This window comes from Phyllobates terribilis, unplaced genomic scaffold (assembly GCF_046119375.1).
Source record: "Phyllobates terribilis strain yellow unplaced genomic scaffold, ASM4611937v1 Scaffold_4__5_contigs__length_816908805, whole genome shotgun sequence".
NCBI lineage: Eukaryota > Metazoa > Chordata > Amphibia > Anura > Dendrobatidae > Phyllobates > Phyllobates terribilis.
The window spans coordinates 490,429,759-490,451,504 of NW_027362764.1; the positions used below are offsets into that span (position 1 = coordinate 490,429,759).

Consider the following 21,746-nt stretch of genomic DNA (forward strand, 5'->3'; position numbering starts at 1 on the left):
GCGACGGAAGGTCCTCAACCCTGACGATCCACTGCGGAGCCGCGGCCTACGGAAGAGGATCATCGCAAGGTAGGCCACGGTCCACTAGGGGGGAGAAGGATGTCGGATACGGAGGAGAGCTTCACCGCTTCAACCCCCGCCAGCGCCACCGCTGTTGCGGTCATGCCTTTCACCATGCCCTATATCCCGGGGGCAGCCTGGCTACCCCAGTACTCAGGGGAGTCACATACCCTGCATGACTTTAGAGAAAAGCTGGATAGCCTCTTCCAGGTGTACCCCCTCACAGAGGAGCAAAAAGTGAGCATCCTGGTGGCCCAATTAACCGGGGCAGCCCAAAGGGAGGTAAAGTCCTGGCCACCTGGGAGGAGGACTGTCGCAGAGATACTAACCCAGCTAACCGAGGAGGAGCTGCAGTACTACCAATACGAGGAAAGCCAAGAGGACCCGGACGGGTCTGAGGACTACCCTCAGGAGGGAGCACAAAGAGGACATAGCTACTGAAGGGAAGTAGCGAGAATAAAGAGCTGTAAATAGTTACCCGTAAGGGTACAAGGACTGCTGCTAATTAAAATATGGTCCCCGTTGGGATTAGTGAATTGTTCCCCATGTGCCCCTATCTTAAACCAGGCTGAGGACTGTGAGCAGCCATTCCTTATCCCCACTGGCCGAGGACTGAGAGCGGCCATATCCTGTAAATAATTATGTGTTTCTAGTAATTTATGGGAGTCTTTGGTGGATTTACCGGGAATCCTTTGTACATGGTTGGAGCGTAACCCAGGAATGGACTAAAGACTGTTAAGGACTCGGGGCAGGACAGACCCCTACCTGGTTACGTCTCCCTGTTTTGGTGAAATGGACACCTTACTTTTCTTCAAAGACTGCACCCGGTTGCGGACCCGCCGTAACCATCTTTATGTGTTTTTCTTATTGTATTATTATTGTTTATACCTTGTTATGTTTTTCTAAAAATATGTTTAGTCCCGGAGTACTAAATTTCACTAGGGGGGAATGTGGCACCCCAGGGGTCTGGTTTCCACAGTAACAGCAATGTTATGTCTGAGAGCAGGTGGGAGGTCTCTTGGTCAGGAATCCTATGCATGCCACACCTCCTGCCCAGTCCTGGGAGGGGAAGAACTTCCCCTATATAAACCTGGGGCTGAGGCAGGGTTAGAGAGTTCAGGGGGAGAGTTCAGCCAGGAGGGCTGACAGGGAGCTGTGGCTCCGGCTGGGCCCAGCTCCTGGGCCATGCCAGAAGTAGAGACAGAGAAGAGAAGCAGCTATGGGAAGAAACAACAGGAGCTCTGTGGGAGCAGTGTTACAAGGAGTCAGGGGCTGGCAGCTGCAGAGCTCGCCCTGACTGAGAAGATTTCTTACCGGACCCGGAGTCCGAGGCTGTGGGGACTAACTCCTACCCAGCAGCAGAATCCGTCAGGCAGGGGATTTCAGGTCCTCTGGCCAAGAAACCCGAAGGCACGGTCACACGCATGGGACCAGCACCGCCGTCGTGGAGCGGAAGCTACTAGAAAGCCCCGAGTCACCGGCCATACGGGTGAGCACCACACGGTACACTCAGGGACGTGGGCTACTTATACCCGCCTCTAGCAAGGTAGCCAGAAGAGTACAGTTAGTTTGGGAGGCCTACAACTCCGCCTGGCCAGGGGAGATCCCATCTGCTCAAGGACTGACCAGGCCCCAATCGCTAGCCAGTACTCCGGGAGGGTCTATCTTTGTCACCAGTAAAGACCCTGAATCACACCGCATCGTCTCTGAGTGATTCCTGCTACCCCCATCATCCACGTCGGCTGCCCTGAGGCCATACCCCTCCCGTTGGGGGTTATACCATCTACGCTGCACTATCCTACCACCGGCCTCAGCGGTCTGCCCTGCAGCGGCAGCTCCATAGCTGCATTCAACGGGTGGCGTAGTCGTCCTACATCTACTGCTAATATACTGCCACTCAGCTTGACTCCCTGGGCACGGACCGGGTCACCGCCACGAGACTACTACCCCTATCAGATCCGGCTCCGGGTAGGCTCCCGCGTGCGCAACGCTACTCAGCACAGGCCCAGGGGCGCGTCAAATGCAAAAAATATCGAACAAATTTTACCACTATCATAAAGTACAATATGTCATGAAAAAAACAATCAGATAAATAGACAAGTTTAGTGACAAGTTGCCTTTAATTCGTCATTGTTCACCCGACAGGTGTGTAATCACCTAGAGAATAATTTCCTCTCATAGGCCCAAGGAATCGCAGCCAGGAGAAGGAAAATTCTGAGAATTTCTGGTAAATCTGCTTTATGCAGTAATGTGGGATGTTATTACATAACTAGATAGTTTTACTATTTAGCCTTTTAGGAGACCTGGACAGCAATATCTTTAGGAATTATAAAAGGTACTCATTTAGATTTTGCAAAAACAGATAAAAATGAAAATGTTAATACAGTCTTTACACCTTGAAAAAATGGATGTCTATCTATAGGTATTTTTACATGCTGCCTGCAATAGCGTGTCTTATGTGGACAGTCTTATCCTACCAGAAGAGGAAAACAGATCAGACAGCTTGGATTTCACCCCATCTGATCCTATTGCTTTTCGAGATAAGTTGCATTATGTGTCTGGCGACCACTTTATCTCTTTTCTCCGAAGGAATAACATCCTTGTCTCGCCTGGTATGTTTGTGGCGTGGGTAGAGAAGACAACTGCTCGCCAGGCTATAGTGTCAGGTCTGTGGCGGGCTGTACTGTCTCGTCCTTACATGAACGCCATTCCTATATGTAACAAGTAACATTGGCTAAACTTTACAGATATTGGAATTAGATTATGGGTCCTCACGATACCTGACAACCTCCAAAAGCGGTCAATGGTGACTTAGTGCTGAGAATGTTCTTAGCAGCCCGGTCAGTCCTCTGCCAATATTTTTCTTTACCGACTTTTGTACCCCAATGGAAGGGTGGGGGCACCTATTGCTTGATATTACTGAGAAGAGATTTACAGCATGCTAACCTTGCGATGAGTGAGCAAACCCCCTCTCTCGCCAACTGGCAGCTGGTGTCTACACAGGGCAGAAGTCCTTCTGACTGCTGGAGCTGGTGATGCCTTCTGCCATCTGTGATCGGCTTAATGAGCTTCTGTCACCGCTTCTGATCCACTTTATTCTGAAGTTAATGTTTGTTTCTGAGGAAACTAGTACCTTTACCAGACTCATCAGCAGATACTGGAACTGATAACAACTGAAGGAAAAAGTGAAGAACCAATCAGACTGCTTTATTTATGTTATTAAATGATCTGGAATCTGATTGGCTGCATGGGCAGCGGATCCCCTGATTTTTAGCGGCGTCTCCCCCATTTAATAATTTGGACTACTCAAATACAAAACTCTTACATTACCCCTATAAACCACGGATAAAACTGGAGGTCCAGTTGCGAGGAAGCTGCACCAGCAAAAACAGAAATTGTGTCCAAACAACTACCCTTATAATGTCTATGGGCTGATAAAAATAGCTAAGAATTGCACTATGATGTCACCAATGGGGGCATCCCAGAACACCAAAGATCAGGGGCTCTGGCCAGTGTCCCGGACCCCCAGCAGGTGCCACTTTGAACCGTATCGGAATCCATATGGCTCTGATACCCTGCGGCTTCCCCTATTTCTTGCTGAACTTTGGCTACTGTAGGTTTGGGGCCAACAAGACGTCAATCACCTGATTATAAGCTTTATTTTTTGCATGGACTGCTGAACTCAAGGGGCTTTATTACCAGAAAGGAAAGACAGAAGGCAAAATGACTTGAGGTGGCACTCAAAAGGCATTATTACTGTAGGGGGCCCTAATATGGAACTATTACTGGAGAGGGATGGTAGGGCCATTGTTACTGTAGATGGCAGTCAGTTGGCATTATCACTGGAGGGGACACAAAAGCGGCATTATTATTTAAAAGGAGCATTCAGGGATTATCCAGGACTTTTGTATTTTTTTTTCTTATGGAGATAAGAATTTATAACTACCTGCCTGTTGTCAGCTCAAAGTGGTCACAGACTGTTCTTGCTGGCAATTCTGCGGCTTCGGTTGAGGTCACATCAACAGAGCAGCCTCTTCTTTTCCGCTCTGGTCCGCTGACAGGGCGTCTCTGCCGATGTCAAGCTAATTGATAGCTGGCTCCCCGCTGCCTAATTGCGGGAAACTGGCTGTCAAGCAGAATGATGTCGGCGGTGACCGTCCGTTGACAGAGCAGCCCAGAATAAGAAGAGAAGCTTTGTGGATGTGAGGTGAAATGAAGCCGCAGAATCGCCGGCAGGAGCGGTCCGCCACTGCTCTGAGCCGGTAGAGATCGGTGCCGGACAGAACAGGTAGGTAGTTAACAACCTAACAACTGTAAGTTCTTAGCCAATGAGGAAAAAAATACAAAAGTCCCGGATAACCCCTTTAAAGGGGGGCACTCAGAGGGCATTATTACTTGAGCCACAGAATTAGGGGTAGCAACACGATATGGAGTTTGTGTAGGTCAGGAACACATAGGGACAGTGCTGGAAATGTGAGAAGTAAAATGTCTTTGTTACAAACTCTGCAGACAAAGTCGTCAAGTATTCATCATGGCGGTCTGGGCAAGATGGAAAAGACAGGAAAAGTGAACAACTCCAATCAGAAAGAATGTGCACAATGTGTTTTCTTCCATAGAAATAAAATTGATTCGCTATTTAGTGACGATGGTAGTGGTCATGTGGTGGTATTATTTTGGCCTCGTATAGTGGTATTATTGGTAACAATGGGCTTGGTGTAGTGTGTTTTGTTGGGAACAGTAAGTAGGTATTATCTAGTCTTTACATGATGGGTGGAGGTATAGGAAGACATAGCCCTTAGGGTGTGGGACCTTGATCTTTTAAATCCTATGTAAGGCAGCGCTGGTCATCATCCTGGGGGATACTCGCTGCGCCGGGTCAATTAACGCACACCAGCCACGTTTCTCAATATTTCACAGTTCAGCAGTTTATTAATCTTCATAAACTGCTTGTCACACAGTCCAACTTAGTGGCTCACCGGCATATTACACATATAACATCCAGGAGCCCTTTAAATAGCAGACAGGCCCTCTTGGCTCCAGTTACATCCCTCAGCAAAGGCACTTATATTAATGTCCACATCAATGTCCACATCAAGCAGTGTTTTACCTTTGAGGGGTTGTAGCTGCTTCAGTCCGCTTTGTCCCGCCACCCCTGTGGCTCTAAGGCTTACCAAACGTGGTCTCCAGCCCTTATCCCGTCCAAGGCCACTGGCATCTCTCACACACACAGATCCAGGCTCAGCCTTCCAGGACGCTTATTTTAGTAAGCTTCTGGCCCTCCAAGGCTTACTGGCATCACTTATACCCAAGGGATCCAGGCTTCACCTTCCAGGAGTCCACCAGGCCTCTCACTCTCACGGTGTCCACACGGGAATAGGCCTCATGCCTTTCACCCCCGCTGTCTTAAAACTACCAGGGTTTTTATATCCATCCAGTACACACACACAGGACCTGAGCTGATGTCACAGTCATGTGTTCAGACCTTCTGTGTGCAAAAGGACCTATGTGATGTCACAGTCATGTGACCAGTCACCTGAGGGGGAGGAAATAGCATAAACACACATACTGGATCATTACAGCAATGCCGCTGCACCACACCTAATTAAGACTGCCTGACCATGCTTGTTAAATAACCACCAATCGGCTATACGTAAGCATATTGGCAGCGATTTAATATCCGGTTTCCACAGGCCGACCACACTTCCATGTGCACAGAACAATTCTGTGCTCATAGAATATCATTCTTCTTGGCAGCACATGGTTGGTTTACACAGGACAATGTGCTGCCAAAACCGATGATTTTTAAGTAACCCTAAGGGCGCAGTCAGACGCCATATAACACAGACGACGATCACATCACAGGGCACGGACTGGACAGAGGCTCTCCTGACCCGAGTGTGACAGCTGCATAGAGATACAGTGGGGCAAATAAGTATTTGATACGCTGCTGATTTTGCAAATTTTCCCACCTACAAAGAATGGAGAGGTCTGTAATTTTTATCATAGGTACAGTTCAACTGTGAGAGGCAGAATCTAAAAATAAAAACCAGAAAATCACATGGTATGATTTTTAAATAATTAAATTGCAGCCAGTATAAATTGACCCAACATTCTCCTGATTGCGGTCACTCAGGGGAGCTGGGGACCCCTGTTCCAGTGAGCAGCGGAAGTCATCATGGGAAATTCACTTTAATATGTAAAGGGAACCTTACAGGAGACTCATGGTGCCTATGCTATTAATGCAGTGTTTTGATGAAAACACACTTTGAAAAGCTGGGGGACATACATGCTGGATGACTAGTCCAGGAGGCCATGCCCTGCTCCAAACTGACAGGTCTCTCCGTGTGTGTGTATAGAGAGAGATCTGTCAGTCATGAAGGAGCGGGGTAGGGATCGTGCCTCCCTGCCTCAGATTAGTTATCCAAGGAACATAGTCCCCAGCCGGCTTTTCACAGTATGTTTTCTCTAAAATGCAGAAGTGTTTCAGAGTAAAGCATAAAATGCAATAACGCAGCCATTTTCTGATTCATGCTGCCTGGGGTCTGGGCAGCATACAGCTAATGTCAGGTTCCCTTTAAAGGGAATCTGTTACTAGATTGTTGTTATGTAATCTGAGAGCAGTATAATGTAGGGAAAGAAACGGATACCAGTCATGTGTCATTTAGTGGGCTGCTTGCTGTCTTTGGTGCAGATCTAGTAGTGGTCAGAATGCGGAGTTCTGTATAACCCTGCCCACACCTCTGATTGCCACTTTCTGTATACACTTTACATGGGCAGAGAGATGCTAATCAATGGTGGGGTAGGGGTTACACAAAGCAGGAGGAGTACAGGGCATAAGACAACTTGACCTGTAGTGATAATTTCCTGCTGATAAATCACTGGTTTTATTGAAACAACAGCACACAGCCTAATAAGTGACATATCGCTGTAATCAATGTTTCTGCTTACATCATGGTACTCCCAGATTTACAAGCAAAAACCTGCTGACAGATTCCCTGTAAAAGAATCTGTCAGCAAGTTTTTGCTATGTAATCTGAGGACTGCATGAGTTAGGGGTTAAAACACAGAATTCAACAATGTGTCAAATGTCCAGCTGTGTGGTGTTGTTTCCTTAGTCTGAAGGTTTTATCACCTTGTGATTATCATTGGACTACAGAAGTGTGTGCCTCCTGGTCTGACTCTGTCCCCTCTGTGATAGGCAGCTCACTGTCTATAGCTATGTATATACAGAGCCTGGTGTGGGCGGGGCTAGCTTTCTCAGCTCTGCTTCATTCTAAATCTAAAAAGCTCTGATTGTGTCAGAACAGCTGCACCCAGTAATCTAAGTGATACATGGTTGGATTCAGCTTCTCTTTCCCTACATTATGCTGCTCTCAGATGAGACAGCAAAAACCTGTTGACAGATTCCCTTTAAGGATACTTTTCAATGCATTTGTCCACATCAAAAAAGTAGTAATAGATCAGGTTTAGGCTGTGTGCCCATTATGCGTTTTTTAAGCGTTTTCACAGTGGCAATTCCGCTGCAGAAACGCTTAAAAAATGCTTGGTAGAAGGTCTGCCAGGTTCCCAAATGATAATCCGCATGTGCTGTGCACATGCTGCGGAAATTTCCGCTGCGAATTATCATTGCGGAAAAATCCGCAGCACTACCAATTATTTTGCGAAATCGCGGCGTTTTCGCCGCCATTGACTTGCATTGGAACGCATGACATCTGCATCACTGCATCTGCAGAAGCGGATACTATGCGTTTCAATGTGCGGATAGTACCCGGGTTTGGAGAAGAGGAGACTCTCCTCCGGACCCGGGTACCATAGAACCTGTAAAAAAAAAAAGAATAAAATAAAAAATATACATTATACTTACCTTCTGATGGCCCCCGGTGTCTTTGTCCTGGCTCTCCGGCAGCTCGCGATGGTCTAAAAAGGACCTGCCACAACGTCATTTAGTCATGTGACGGGTCACGTGACCGCTGACGTCATGACGGGTCCTTTTAGTCCTCCGCGAGCTGTCGGCAAGCCAAGACGCATCGGATAAGGACACCGGGGGCCATCAGAAGGTAAGTATAATATTTATTTTTTATTTTTTACCATTCTTTACGGTCACACTATTTAAGGCCATGCCGGTTGCATGGATTTATATATTGTGACCAAGTTGTCAAGCACTTTCCAAGTGATGCTAAAATCGCTTGGAAAGCGCTTGTCAACCCGAATGCGGAAATGCATGTAAAGAAAGCTTCACATCCACATGTCCCTGGCAGGAAAAACGCATGTACAATCTGCAGAAATGCTCAGGAAAAAATCCGGAGCATTTCTGCACCGTGGGCACATAGCCTTAGACATATTGCCTAATATCCATAGGTAATGTTTCCTCTCTACCTTGCACTGTGGATCTGATCCTCGTATACATCTGCAATGACACAGTAACATGATTTCAGACTCAGGGGGTTCATCAATTAGACACATCCTAATTTATGAACAGTCCATCCTCACATTCATCACTTTGTGCATTTACACAGGGATATTAATAATTAATTTCTGCCCAATTTCGTGTTGTGATAAAACTTTGTTTATCAAGGTGTTGACAATATTTCACATTAATCTTCCCTCAAATAAATGACCAAAAAATACAGGTAAAAAAACATGCATTTATAAATGTGCTTTGCAGGGTTTTGTTCCTGAGGTTTTTTTCTTTTTACATTGAATTTTTTCAACAAAAATCTCAAGTCACATAAACATACCAGTATGTGTTTTTTAATCACTTAAGGAAAAAAATTGGATGTTCTACAGGAGAAAAATGAAAAAAAATGCCACAACTAGATCAGGGTGTGATTTTGGAAAAATATAATAATAAAAAATACAAGTTTTGTGATGAAAACAAGAGATGAGCGAACTTGTTTGTAAAATGTTCGCCAATCTCAAAGTCGGGGCGAATATTGCACATTCGGATTCGTGTTCGGACCCCCAAGTGTTTTCCTCAAAATTGGCAAAATTCGGCTAAAGTTCAGTAAACGATCGAGTTTCCATTAATGCTTTTGTTAGGACTATGGCTATGATAGTGGTGCTGTATGATGAGACCCCGGGATGTGTTTGATGAGGGGAGGCAGTGCGGAGAGGTCAGAGGAGCCGTGGACTGTTATTCTTAAATTTTTTTTATTAACTTAATGTATGGAGATTCCGACAGTCAATCAGGGTGCAGAAACCATCCACAACGTCCAGACACAAGGGCTTGTGTCATTGGCTGCTGAAGTCACATGTCCCTCTCAATATAAAGAGCAGACATATTGTTTTGGCGCCATTTTGTCAGTGTAACAGCACAGAGAGGTGGCTGCTCCTGGATAGTGAGTTAGTTATCTAGGCGGTTGCTTGTCAGTCAGCTAGTTCAGATAGATAGGATACTCTGTGGCTGTGAAATAGACCTTCCAGCAGATCAATCCTTTGTGCTAATAGCGTGGTCCAGAAACCAGGCCACATTTCTACAGATAAATATTTTGTTCCTAATATTGTGCTCCAGCCAGGAGTCTACATTTCAGAATCTAAATTCTTTGTACTAATTGCGTGCTCCAGCCACACTATCTCAGCAAATATTGATTAATTTAGTGACAGGCAGGTGACTGACAGGTCTGGGCACTAGGGTTGTGAAACACCTGGTTAATAGGCTTGGTGTTCAAGATGTATGTGGGTTAGGTGGTAATGTTAATGAAAGCTCTACTGAACAAACACCGCTTCGTCCTATCCAAAAGACAACTGACAACTTCTGTTAGTGGACGGGCTACTCCACTCCCTTTCTTTGGCAGCCGCACAGCGGTATGTCTTGTAGATGAGGGCTAGAAATAGCATGTGCTCCAGAGTATGGCAAGCGCTGCATCAAGTGACCTCTCCTCCTCTTCAACAACACACACAGTACAGTCCACAGAGGTGGCACCTCAATTACCCTTGTTTCTCCTTGCATCAGAACTCTCCAACCACCCAACTGACTGTGGGGAACCACAGATGGTCGAATTTGCAGAGCTGTTCACACATTCTATGCCACAGGCATCAGAGGTCTGCTCCAAAGATCACACACTCAAGAGGAGGAAAGCATCTGCACCGATGCCCAAAATGGTTTTCAGTTGGATCCAGGGCCAGAAGAAGTAGGGTCCAAGCAGAATCCAGACCCTCGTCACCAGATGTTAACCCTCAGGGGTGGAGGTGATCCTGATGAGACTCAGATACCTGAGGCACACGCAGTTCGCAGGGGCGGAAAGGGTTACCTAGCCTGGGCCTTTTTTGAGACCGCAAGGGATGACCTAACTCACATTATATGCCAACTTTGTAAAAAACTACTCAGTAGAGGCAAAAATTGCAATACTTTGACTACTACATGCATGAACCGGTACATGTGCGATCAACATGCATTAGTCTGGGAATCTCACTGGGCGAAAATGCGGACTAGCGGGCCTCGCCAACCACCGGCCACCCCATCAACCGCATCTGCTGCTGCTTCTTCTTACTCCGTCACCGTGGCAAGTATTCTCACACAGGTTTCCAGCCACAGAACCTCCAATTGCTTACCCGCTACAGTCAGGGTGAGTGAGAGGCAGTCAGCTGTAACGGAAGCGGACACGCCTACTGTGTTTGTTTCACCGAGCACACCACATCTTTCTCAATCCACTGTAACATCTGTGCCTGCACGTCACTGACGGTGCAGCAGTTGGTTCGGTTCACCGTACTCTGCCCTCTCTCAGCATCGCACCCAGCCCTCGGTCCCGCAGTTGTGGTCACGTAAAAGATTGTTTCCTCCTACACATGACAAAGCTAAGAGGTTGAACTCCACCATCTCCAATATGTTGGCCATAGAAATGCTGCCTTTCCACCTGGTAGATACAGACGGTTTCCGAAAGCTGATGGCCGTCATAGTCCCCCAGTACCAGTTGCCCAGTCGCCATTACTTCTCTAAGACAGCTGTGCCTGCGCTACACCAGCATGTCGCAGACAAGATCATCCGTTCCTTGACTAAATCTTTGTCTTACAGGGTACATTTCACCACTGACACCTGGACGAGCAAGCATGGCCAGGGGCGTTACATCTCACTGACTGGGCACTGGGTGACTCTGGTGGCTGTGGGCACAGGCGGGGAAGGGACTGCTCCATAAGTCTTGGAATCCCCAAGGCTTGTGGGACAAACCTCAGTATTTCACACTTCCTCCACTGCTTCGGCCTACTCCACCTCCTATAGTGCCTCCACCGGCGCACTCAACCTCTGCCTTAACGAGACACGCGTTCCAACAGTGCAGAGGGCATCCACACCAACTCCGTACTGCGCAGCCAGGGCTTACCACAATCAAGCAGTGTTAAAATTAATATGTCTTGGAGATCGCAGTCACACAGGTCAACAGTTGTGGACAGCTATCCAGGCCGAGTTTGAGCAATGGCTGTTTCCACTGAACCTGGAGACAGGGAAGGTCGTGTGTGATAACGGTGCGAAGCGGGTGGCGGCCCTACGCCGAGGCGAACTCACACACATGCCTTGCCTCAACCTAGTGGAACAGCAATTTCTCTGCCATTATCCTGGCCTGGTTGCGCTGCTGTAGAAAGCATGGTCGCTGTGTGCTCACTTCTGCAATTCTCACCCCGCGGGTCATCGACTTGCATCACTACAGAGGTCTTTCGGCCTACTGGTTAACCGCTTGATATGCGATGTGCCGATGCAGTGGAATTCCACTCTGCACATGTTCCAGCGACGAGCCCTGGTGCAGTATCTCATTTTGCATAGCCTGGGCCAACCCAGTATGGACGTGGTGCAAATCATGCTTGCGGAGTGGGCACAGATGAAGGACCTCTGCACCCTTCTGGACAGTTTCGAAATGGCTACCAAGATGGTTAGCACTGACGGTGCCGTCATCAGCATTGTAATGGGTCTGGGAGGCGGAACCTCTGAGCTACTATACAAGGGGGCGGTCCTTGTAAGGAAGCGGGTGGTGACCAGGGAAGACGGGCAGGTAGTCACAGCAGGTGACCGGGACAGTCTCTGGGTAAACGGGCAGGAGGTCACGGCAAGTGACCGGGACAGTCTCTGGGTAAACGGGCAGGAGGTCACAGCAAGTGACCGGGGCAGTCTCTGGGTAAACGGGCAGGAGGTCACAGCAAGTGACCGGGGCAGTCTCTGGGTGAACGGGCAGGAGGTCACAGCAAGTGACCGGGACAGTCTCTGGGTATAGGGTAGGTACGACCTGTGACGGCTGAGCCTCCAGGTAGGCTAGCAGGCGGATGCAGATGAGTGCTCCCAGGTGAGCAGGCGAGAGTCTCTGGATAAGCAGGTGGTCACAGCATGTGACGGCGGAGCCTCCAGGTAGGCTAACAGGCGGACGCAGATGAGTGCTCCCAGGTGAGCAGGCGAGAGTCTCTGGATAAGCAAGTGGTCACAGCATGTGACGGCGGAGCCTCCAGGTAGGCTAACAGGCGGATGCAGATGAGTGCTCCCAGGTGAGCAGGCGAGAGTCTCTGGATAAGCAGGTGGTCACAGCATGTGACGGCGGAGCCTCCAGGTAGGCTAACAGACAGGTAGCAGGTGAGCGCTCCCAGGTGAGCGGGCAAGCTGGTCCATAGACAGACTGACAGGAGTCGGAAGGCAGACCGTCGGACCTCAGGCTAGCAAGCAGGTAAGCGGATGACAGGCAGGAATCAGGCAGCAAGCTGGCAGGAAACAGGCAACGGGACCTGAGGGCTGAAGCAGAGTAGTGAACAGTGCAACAACATTGCTCGGGCACCTCCATTTTGGAGGAGGTGCCTTATATATGGTGAAGTCCTCCGGCCATTGGCCGGGGACTCCTTAGGACGGCGCGCGGCCCCTTTAAGAGGGAGGGAGCGCGCGCGCGCCCTAAGCACAGTGGCCGGGAAGGAGCGCGCGCTGCCAGCAGAGCGGGAGAGGACGCCGGGCTCGGAGCAGAGGGGTGAGGGGAACAGCGTCCCTGCCTAGCAGAGGGCAGGGACGCCGGCGCTACAAGCATCACTATTCCGGTCATCTACATGCTGGAGCACATTTTGAATAGTGTGGGGGAGGAGGTGGTAGTCCCAGGTGAAGAGGAGGAAGCAGAGGATGATGCAGAAGGGATAACAGTATCTCTAAATTTCAGACTGTCGTCACAAAGGTGGGTGCCAGGGGAGGGTGGATTACAGCGATCGAAGGGGGCTCACGGTAACAGACAAATTGTTAATGAAGGTGCAGGAGCCGAGGAACAAATGGAGGAGGATGAGGTGATGGGCGCACAACAGTCAGGAGATGAAGAGGATAATGATGCCCTCTCTGTTGTCCATGGTTGGCAGGAGGGGACGGACACTATCTACAACATGATGTCCGTATTGTTAGGATTAGAAGTAGTGCTGAATACTGGGTTGCCACTCTGTTAGATTCACGTTATAAGAGAAAATTTTGCCAGATGCTTCTCCCCTTGGAAAGGGACAAGCACATGCTGGAGTATCGAAATGCACTTGTAGACAATCTTAAGAGTGGTTTTCCCCAAGACAGCAGTGAGGCACACAGTGTGCATCACAGCTCTAGACTTCCAACCCCAGAAACGTCGAGTCGTCAACGCAAAAAAATTAGCAGCAACAGTGTACGTGGCAGAAGCAATTTCTGTGAGTCCTTTCACACATTTTTTAGACCAGCTCATGCACCAGCACAACAGAGTACAAGTCTGACATGTAGTAAATTACTGGAGAGGATGGTGGAGGAGTATCTAGAGCTCAATATCAATACCATCAGGGAGGGTTTGGAGCCTTTGACATTTTGGTCTTCAAAAATGGAAGAGTGGCCTGAGCTCGCCTCTCACGCCTTGGGGGTTTTATCATGCCCGGCAGCCAGAGTTCTCTCTGAGCTGGTCTTCAGCGCTGCTGGTGGTGTCCTGATGGATAAGCGCATCCGGCTGTCCCCTGAAAGTGTAGCCCGCCCAACATTCATAAAGATGAACAAGTCATGGATCTCCAAGGACTTTTGCACCCCAATCGCAGACTGGGCAGACTAAGCGATCTAGTTTTTAGTGTGCTGCATTGATCTCACGTTATTGCAGTCTGTGACACCTTTGACATGGCTTCTGAGCCAGCTGTTGCTACTAACAATTTTTGGAAATGGGGAGACTACAAGTTGGGTCTCCTTCATGTGTGTTGCCTGTAGCAGTAGGCCTCCCAGACCGACAGTCCTGCACTTATTTTCAGTCAACTACCTGTGTTGCTATCCTTAAATTTTTCTACCAATAGTATTCTATAAAGCTGATCTTTCTGCCATCTGAGTGTGGCTGAGCAGAAAATCAGCTTGAACTGTTGCATGTGGTATCAGGGCTCCCAGCACAGCAGACCTACACCGATCCCTCACCCACCTCATCTTAATTTGAAGTTAAATTAAAAGCTATAAACATCGAGACGTTCGCCGAACCGAACCTTAAAAGGTTCACTCATCTCTAATCAAAACGCCAACAGATATAAGCAGTGCGCTTCTTGTGGTGCTTCATTTCCTATTCGCTTCTAACCAATATCTGACTATAGCGCTTTATGAAAAAAAATACAAATACACAAAAAAAAACAAGATGTAAGGTGTGGGAGAGCTGTCTGATAGAGACGGCGCAGTTAATGAGTAACGTATTACACCACGTCCACTTTTCCGTACATATGTGGAACAACGCCCCGTATTAATGCTAGAAAAGCATGTCTGCTCCATTAGAAGAGCTCTGTCTATGGGACACAGACAGACGGTGGTAGATGATGGGAACGTGACACTTTTCCAGCTAAACTGTCACAAAACCAGTTGAAAAAAAAGAAGAGAAAACGACAATTTGTGCATTATTCTATTTTGATAAATTAGGTGCAAAAAACATCAGCGAAAACCAAAGAAAAGGAACTAAAATAATGGAAATAATGAATCAGGCTCATAGAGAATATACAGATTGCTGGCTAGGTAGAAGGATGGACAGACAGACTGTAAGGATAAACAGCAACTAGCTCAAATGACATAATATATTCCAATACTTCCTGCCAGTAACAAGTGATGATGAGACTTGTAGTTCCACTCCAGCTACACTGCTGCAGAGCCGGTATGTAATCAGCAGATGCAGAAATGCACATTTAATAAGAGGAGACCTATGTGTACTGTTACCATCAAGGGGAGACCCGGACCGGCAGGGAGCTGGGTACAGAGCCAGACACTAGGACCCGGACCGGCAGGCAGCTGGGTACAGAGCCGGACACTAGGACCCGAACCGGCAGGGAGCGGGGTACAGAGCCGGACACTAGGACCCGGACCGGCAGGCAGCTGGGTACAGAGCCAGACACTAGGACCCGGACCGGCAGGCAGCTGGGTACAGAGCCAGACACTAGGACCCGGACCGGCAGGGAGCGGGGTACAGAGCCGGACACTAGGACTCGGACCGGCAGGCAGCGGAGTACAGAGTCGGGCACTAGGACCCGGACCGGCAGGCAGCTGCGTACAGAACCAGACACTAGGACCCGGACCGGCAGGGAGCGGGGTACAGAGCCGGACACTAGGACCAGGACCGGCAGGGAGCGGGGTACAGAGCCGGACACTAGGACCCGGACCGGCAGGGAGCGGAGTACAGAGCCGGACACTAGGACCCGGACCGGCAGGCAGCTGGGTACAGAGCCGGGCACTAGGACCCGGACCGGCAGGCAGCTGGGTACAGAGCCGGGCACTAGGACCCGGACCGGCAGGGAGTGGGGTACAGAGCCAGACACTAGGACCTGGACCGGCAGGGAGCGGGGTACAGAGCCGGACACTAGGACCTGGACCGGCAGGGAGCGGGGTACAGAGTCGGACACTAGGACCTGGACCGGCAGGGAGCGGGGTACAGAGCCAGACACTAGGACCCGGACCGGCAGGGAGCGGGGTACAGAGCCGGACACTAGGACCCGGACCGGCAGGGAGCGGGGTACAGAGCCGGACACTAGGACCCGGACCGGCAGGGAGCGGGGTACAGAGCCGGGCACTAGGACCCGGACCGGCAGGCAGCTGGGTACAGAGCCAGACACTAGGACCCGGACCGGCAGGGAGCGGGGTACAGAGCCGGACACTAGGACCCGAACCGGCAGGGAGCGGGGTACAGAGCCGGACACTAGGACCCGAACCGGCAGGGAGCGGGGTACAGAGCCGGACACTAGGACCCGGACCGGCAGGCAGCTGGGTACAGAGCCAGACACTAGGACCCGGACCGGCAGGCAGCTGGGTACAGAGCCAGACACTAGGACCCGGACCGGCAGGGAGCGGGGTACAGAGCCGGACACTAGGACTCGGACCGGCAGGCAGCGGAGTACAGAGTCGGGCACTAGGACCCGGACCGGCAGGCAGCTGCGTACAGAACCAGACACTAGGACCCGGACCGGCAGGGAGCGGGGTACAGAGCCGGACACTAGGACCAGGACCGGCAGGGAGCGGGGTACAGAGCCGGACACTAGGACCCGGACCGGCAGGGAGCGGAGTACAGAGCCGGACACTAGGACCCGGACCGGCAGGCAGCTGGGTACAGAGCCGGGCACTAGGACCCGGACCGGCAGGCAGCTGGGTACAGAGCCGGGCACTAGGACCCGGACCGGCAGGGAGTGGGGTACAGAGCCAGACACTAGGACCTGGACCGGCAGGGAGCGGGGTACAGAGCCGGACACTAGGACCTGGACCGGCAGGGAGCGGGGTACAGAGCCAGACACTAGGACCCGGACCGGCAGGGAGCGGGGTACAGAGCCGGACACTAGGACCCGGACCGGCAGGGAGCGGGGTACAGAGCCGGACACTAGGACCTGGACCGGCAGGCAGCGGGGTGCAGAGCCGGACACTAGGACCCGGACCGGCAGGGAGCAGAGTACAGAGCCGGACACTAGGACCCGGACCGGCAGGGAGCAGAGTACAGAGCCGGACACTAGGACCCGGACCGGCAGGGAGCGGGGTACAGAGCCGGACACTAGGACCCGGACCGGCAGGGAGCAGAGTACAGAGCCGGACACTAGGACCCGGACCGGCAGGGAGCAGAGTACAGGTCCGGACACTAGGACCCGAATCGGCCATGCCCAGCAGTTGCTCACCTGTAGATGGATTCGGGGGTACAGCTGACAGGTCACGTGATTCACCCTGCTGCTCCCCGGGTTCTGGAAGTGTGTGAGACACGTCTCCTTGGTAACAGCAGCCAGGAATAGGGGGCGGGACGAATTTCGGAACGCACTGAATGACGTCTGTATGTCTACCTCCAAATATGGGAAGGGGCGGGATGAATGTGCGTGACTGGCTGCTGCATTCCTCCAATGGGGAGATTATGAGGCGGAGCCGCCAAGTCCTGGGCAGCGGCATAGGCGGTCACTATGACAACGGGAAACAGACTGGTGCTTCTCACACGTGCGGAGGGTCAGGGATGACGCTGGAGGGGGCGGTGCTCTCTGACTGAACGGCTACGGGGAAAAACATGGGGGAGGTCAGTGCTACTGATACAGAAGAGGAAAGACTGCAGGGCCGTGCAGTGCGCGCGTTATATCGGAGGCATCCACCTGTGCACACCACTACTGTGTATGGGGGAAGGCTGGTGCCATTACTGTGTGAGGAGTCACCAGTGTTTTTTTTGTTTGTTTTTTTTATTAAAGGGATTGTCTATAAATGTAGTGATGGTCAGTCCGGCTGCCCATCACTATGGATCAGGCTCCGCTCACCTGAAAGAGTTGTCTGTTTTGGATCCCTATGTAATATATGTTCACCTGCGGATGGGTTGCTATGGCAACAAGGGGTTTGCTGAAGACCCCCATGCTTGCCATAATGGTGCTCCTGCGGCTGGCATTCGCAGCAGACCATGATCTCACAGTATAAGCCATCAATCACAGATTCACCTCCACCAAAGGGACTAACAGAGGAAAAAAAAGGTTTTAAAAAGCAGTTTGCATATTTTATTTCCCAGAGGAGCATTTAGTTTTCTCTGGGTTGGCGGAGAGGTTACCCTCCACAAGGAGAGACACCACCCCTTAGATCAGGGCTGTCAAACTCAAATACACAGAGGGCAAAATCTAAAAACTTGGACAAAGTCATGGGCCAACCTTGATATTTATTAAAATTAGGTGTAAAGGTGAGTATGTGTTTTATGTTATTCTTATTCTACACTTGCTGGGCACAGGGGAGGGGGGGGTACAATACAACTTTCAACATTGTCCCTTGCTCACGCTGATCGCAGCATCGGCAGGGGACAATGATGACCGATTCCTTCAGCACCCGGCATCGGAGAACAGCGCTAACTGTCCCGCTGATTACCAGGCGCCGGTACGTGTCACACAGATGACACATGGTTGTCATCAGTGTGCGGGATATTTTGCAGCCCGTGCTGCGGGTAAAAAACAGACATGTCAGCGTGTTTTGTCCACAGACACACGGTCTGTGGAAACACATTAACATGTTCGCAGACCCATTCATTTGAATTGATCTACGTGTGTCAGTGTCTCCAGTACGTGTGGAAACTGTCACCACTCGTACCGGGCGCACTGACTTGTCAAAGAGGCCATATATAGTATCAGAAAGATCTACTTCTTTCTCTGCCAGAACTGATCAGTCATCATCAAAATTCTCAGTTCTGAGGTAAAATCTGCATTAAGTGAAGACCGACTGTCCCATTACTGAAATAGGAGGTGGCAGCTACTACTGATAAGATTCTATGTAGATGGGAGGAGTTAGACAGAGCTCCTCCCTCCTCCTATCTCTTCCCCTTATATCCGCATAGAATTGCATCAGTAACCGCTGCCTATCTCAGTAATGAATTAAAACCAGAGAGAGGGGGAGGGCGCCTGCATGGCATTGAGGAGGCTGAATAGTGCCCTGTCCTCAGCCTCTCTCGCTCCTCCCATCTTTTCTCAGTGTTCGCTGTTGAACTCTAGCCCTGCAGAGACAAGAGACATAAATCAAGCCAAGTGCTGATTGGCCAAACATTGGCCAATTAGAGCTAAGCTTGCTTTCTGCTGTTGCCCTTGAGCTCTGCTGCCTACCTACTTGAGGAGGGAGCCTCAGTCCTGGAACATGATGTTACAAGGGGCAGGTAAGGAGGGAAAAGATTGGGCTGAACCTCACAGAAGTGATGATGGGCAGAGCAGAGTGCGACAGGGGGTGGCTTAGTTAAAGAAGAGGGTCTCAAGCAGAGATGCCTATGGCTTGCAAGGCTCCAAGAATCAGAAGTCTACAGAAGAAAGCAGGTACAGTATGTATAACAGTGTGTGATCATTGATGTTTGCCATACGAGGGTTTGTGTAGTGTACTCCATTGTATAAGTGAAATATGTACTTATGTCTGAGCTATATGTGTATCGTATGTCTAATGTATTAGTGACCTCAGTGTCCAATACATGTGTGCTGTATGTAGTATAGTGTGTGAGTGCAGTATACAGTATGGCCAGTCTATAAGTGCCATGTGCGGTATATGTCCAGTCAGTGTGTAAGTGCCGTGTGCGGTATATGTCCAGTGTGTGAAGGCCGTGTGCAGTATACTGCCAGTGTGTGAGGGACGTGTGCGGTATATGTCCAGTGTGTGAAGGCCGTGTGCAGTATACCGCCAGTGTGTGAGTGCTATGTGTGATATACAACCAGGGTGTGAGGGACATGTGCGATATAAAGGCCAGTGTGTGAAGGCCGTGTGTAGTAAACGGCCAGTGTGTGAGGGCCGTGTGTGGTAAACGGCCAGTGTGTGAGGGCCGTGTGTGGTAAACGGCCAGTGTGTGAGGGCCGTGTGTGGTAAACGGCCAGTGTGTGAGGGCCGTGTGTGGTAAACGGCCAGTGTGTGAGGGCCGTGTGTGGTAAACGACCAGTGTGTGAGGGCCGTGTGATGTAAACGGCCAGTGTGTGAGGGACGTGTGATGTAAACGGCCAGTGTGTGAGGGCCGTGTGTGGTAAACGGCCAGTGTGTGAGGGCCGTGTGTGGTAAACGGCCAGTGTGTGAGGGCCGTGTGTGGTAAACGACCAGTGTGTGAGGGCCGTGTGATGTAAACGGCCAGTGTGTGAGGGACGTGTGATGTAAACGGCCAGTGTGTGAGGGCCGTGTGTGGTAAACGGCCAGTGTGTGAGGGCCGTGTGTGGTAAACGGCCAGTGTGTGAGGGCCGTGTGTGGTAAACGGCCAGTGTGTGAGGGCCGTGTGTGGTAAACGGCCAGTGTGTGAGGGCCGTGTGTGGTAAACGACCAGTGTGTGAGGGCCGTGTGATGTAAACGGCCAGTGTGTGAGGGACGTGTGATGTAAACGGCCAGTGTGTGAGGGCCGTGTGTGGTATACGGCCAGTGTGTGAGGGCCGTGTGTGGTAAACGGCCAGTGTGTGAGGGCCGTGTGTGGTAAACGGCCAGTGTGTGAGGGCCGTGTGTGGTAAACGGCCAGTGTGTGAGGGCCGTGTGTGGTAAACGGCCAGTGTGTGAGGGCCGTGTGTGGTAAACGGCCAGTGTGAGAGGGCCGTGTGTGGTAAACGGCCAGTGTGTGAGGGCCGTGTGTGGTAAACGGCCAGTGTGTGAGGGCCGTGTGTGGTAAACGGCCAGTGTGTGAGGGCCGTGTGTGGTAAACGGCCAGTGTGTGAGGGCCGTGTGTGGTAAACGGCCAGTGTGTGAGGGCCGTGTGTGGTAAACGGCCAGTGTGTGAGGGCCGTGTGTGGTAAACGGCCAGTGTGTGAGGGCCGTGTGTGGTAAACGGCCAGTGTGTGAGGGCCGTGTGTGGTAAACGGCCAGTGTGTGAGGGCCGTGTGTGGTAAACGGCCAGTGTGTGAGGGCCGTGTGTGGTAAACGGCCAGTGTGTGAGGGCCGTGTGTGGTAAACGGCCAGTGTGTGAGGGCCGTGTGTGGTAAACGACCAGTGTGTGAGGGCCGTGTGATGTAAACGGCCAGTGTGTGAGGGACGTGTGATGTAAACGGCCAGTGTGTGAGGGCCGTGTGATGTAAACGGCCAGTGTGTGAGGGCCGTGTGTGGTATACGGCCAGTGTGTGAGGGCCGTGTGTGGTAAACGGCCAGTGTGTGAGGGCCGTGTGTGGTAAACGGCCAGTGTGTGAGGGCCGTGTGTGGTAAACGGCCAGTGTGTGAGGGCCGTGTGTGGTAAACGGCCAGTGTGTGAGGGCCGTGTGTGGTATACGGCCAGTGTGTGAGGGCCGTGTGTGGTAAACGGCCAGTGTGTGAGGGCCGTGTGTGGTAAACGGCCAGTGTGTGAGGGCCGTCTGTGGTAAACGGCCAGTGTGTGAGGGCCGTGTGTGGTAAACGGCCAGTGTGTGAGGGCCGTGTGTGGTAAACGGCCAGTGTGTGAGGGCCGTGTGTGGTAAACGGCCAGTGTGTGAGGGCCGTGTGTGGTAAACGGCCAGTGTGTGAGGGCCGTGTGTGGTAAACGGCCAGTGTGTGAGGGCCGTGTGTGGTAAACGGCCAGTGTGTGAGGGCCGTGTGTGGTAAACGGCCAGTGTGTGAGGGCCGTGTGATGTAAACGGCCAGTGTGTGAGGGCCGTGTGATGTAAACGGCCAGTGTGTGAGGGCCGTGTGTGGTATACGGCCAGTGTGTGAGGGCCGTGTGTGGTAAACGGCCAGTGTGTGAGGGCCGTGTGCAGTATACTGCCAGTGTGTGAGGGACGTGTGCGGTATATGTTCAGTGTGTGAAGGCCGTGTGCAGTATACCGCCAGTGTGTGAGTGCTATGTGTGATATACAACCAGGGTGTGAGGGCCGTGTGATGTAAACGG

General features: G+C 51.0%; 1 protein-coding gene and 1 long non-coding RNA gene across 5 annotated transcripts in view; one reads left to right on the forward strand and one right to left on the reverse strand.

Annotated features, from left to right (window-relative positions):
• The window catches only part of MAK (male germ cell associated kinase), a 93,701-nt gene extending 76,455 nt beyond the window's left edge, over positions 1-17,246 (reverse strand). For all 3 annotated transcript variants that reach the window (XM_073678766.1, XM_073678763.1, XM_073678764.1), the window contains exon 1: positions 17,119-17,246. The gene's annotated coding sequence lies outside the window, so the exon portion shown is untranslated. The remainder of the gene's footprint in view (positions 1-17,118) is intronic.
• The window catches only part of LOC141265558 (uncharacterized), a 40,744-nt gene that overhangs the window by 8,092 nt on the left and 10,906 nt on the right, over positions 1-21,746 (forward strand). The window contains exon 1 of one of the 2 annotated variants that reach the window (XR_012320118.1): positions 17,397-17,501. The exons of the other annotated variant lie outside the window; for it this stretch is intronic. This is a non-coding gene — a long non-coding RNA (uncharacterized lncRNA). Of the gene's footprint in view, positions 1-17,396; positions 17,502-21,746 lie in introns of those variants that run through there. 2 annotated transcript variants of the gene reach the window in all.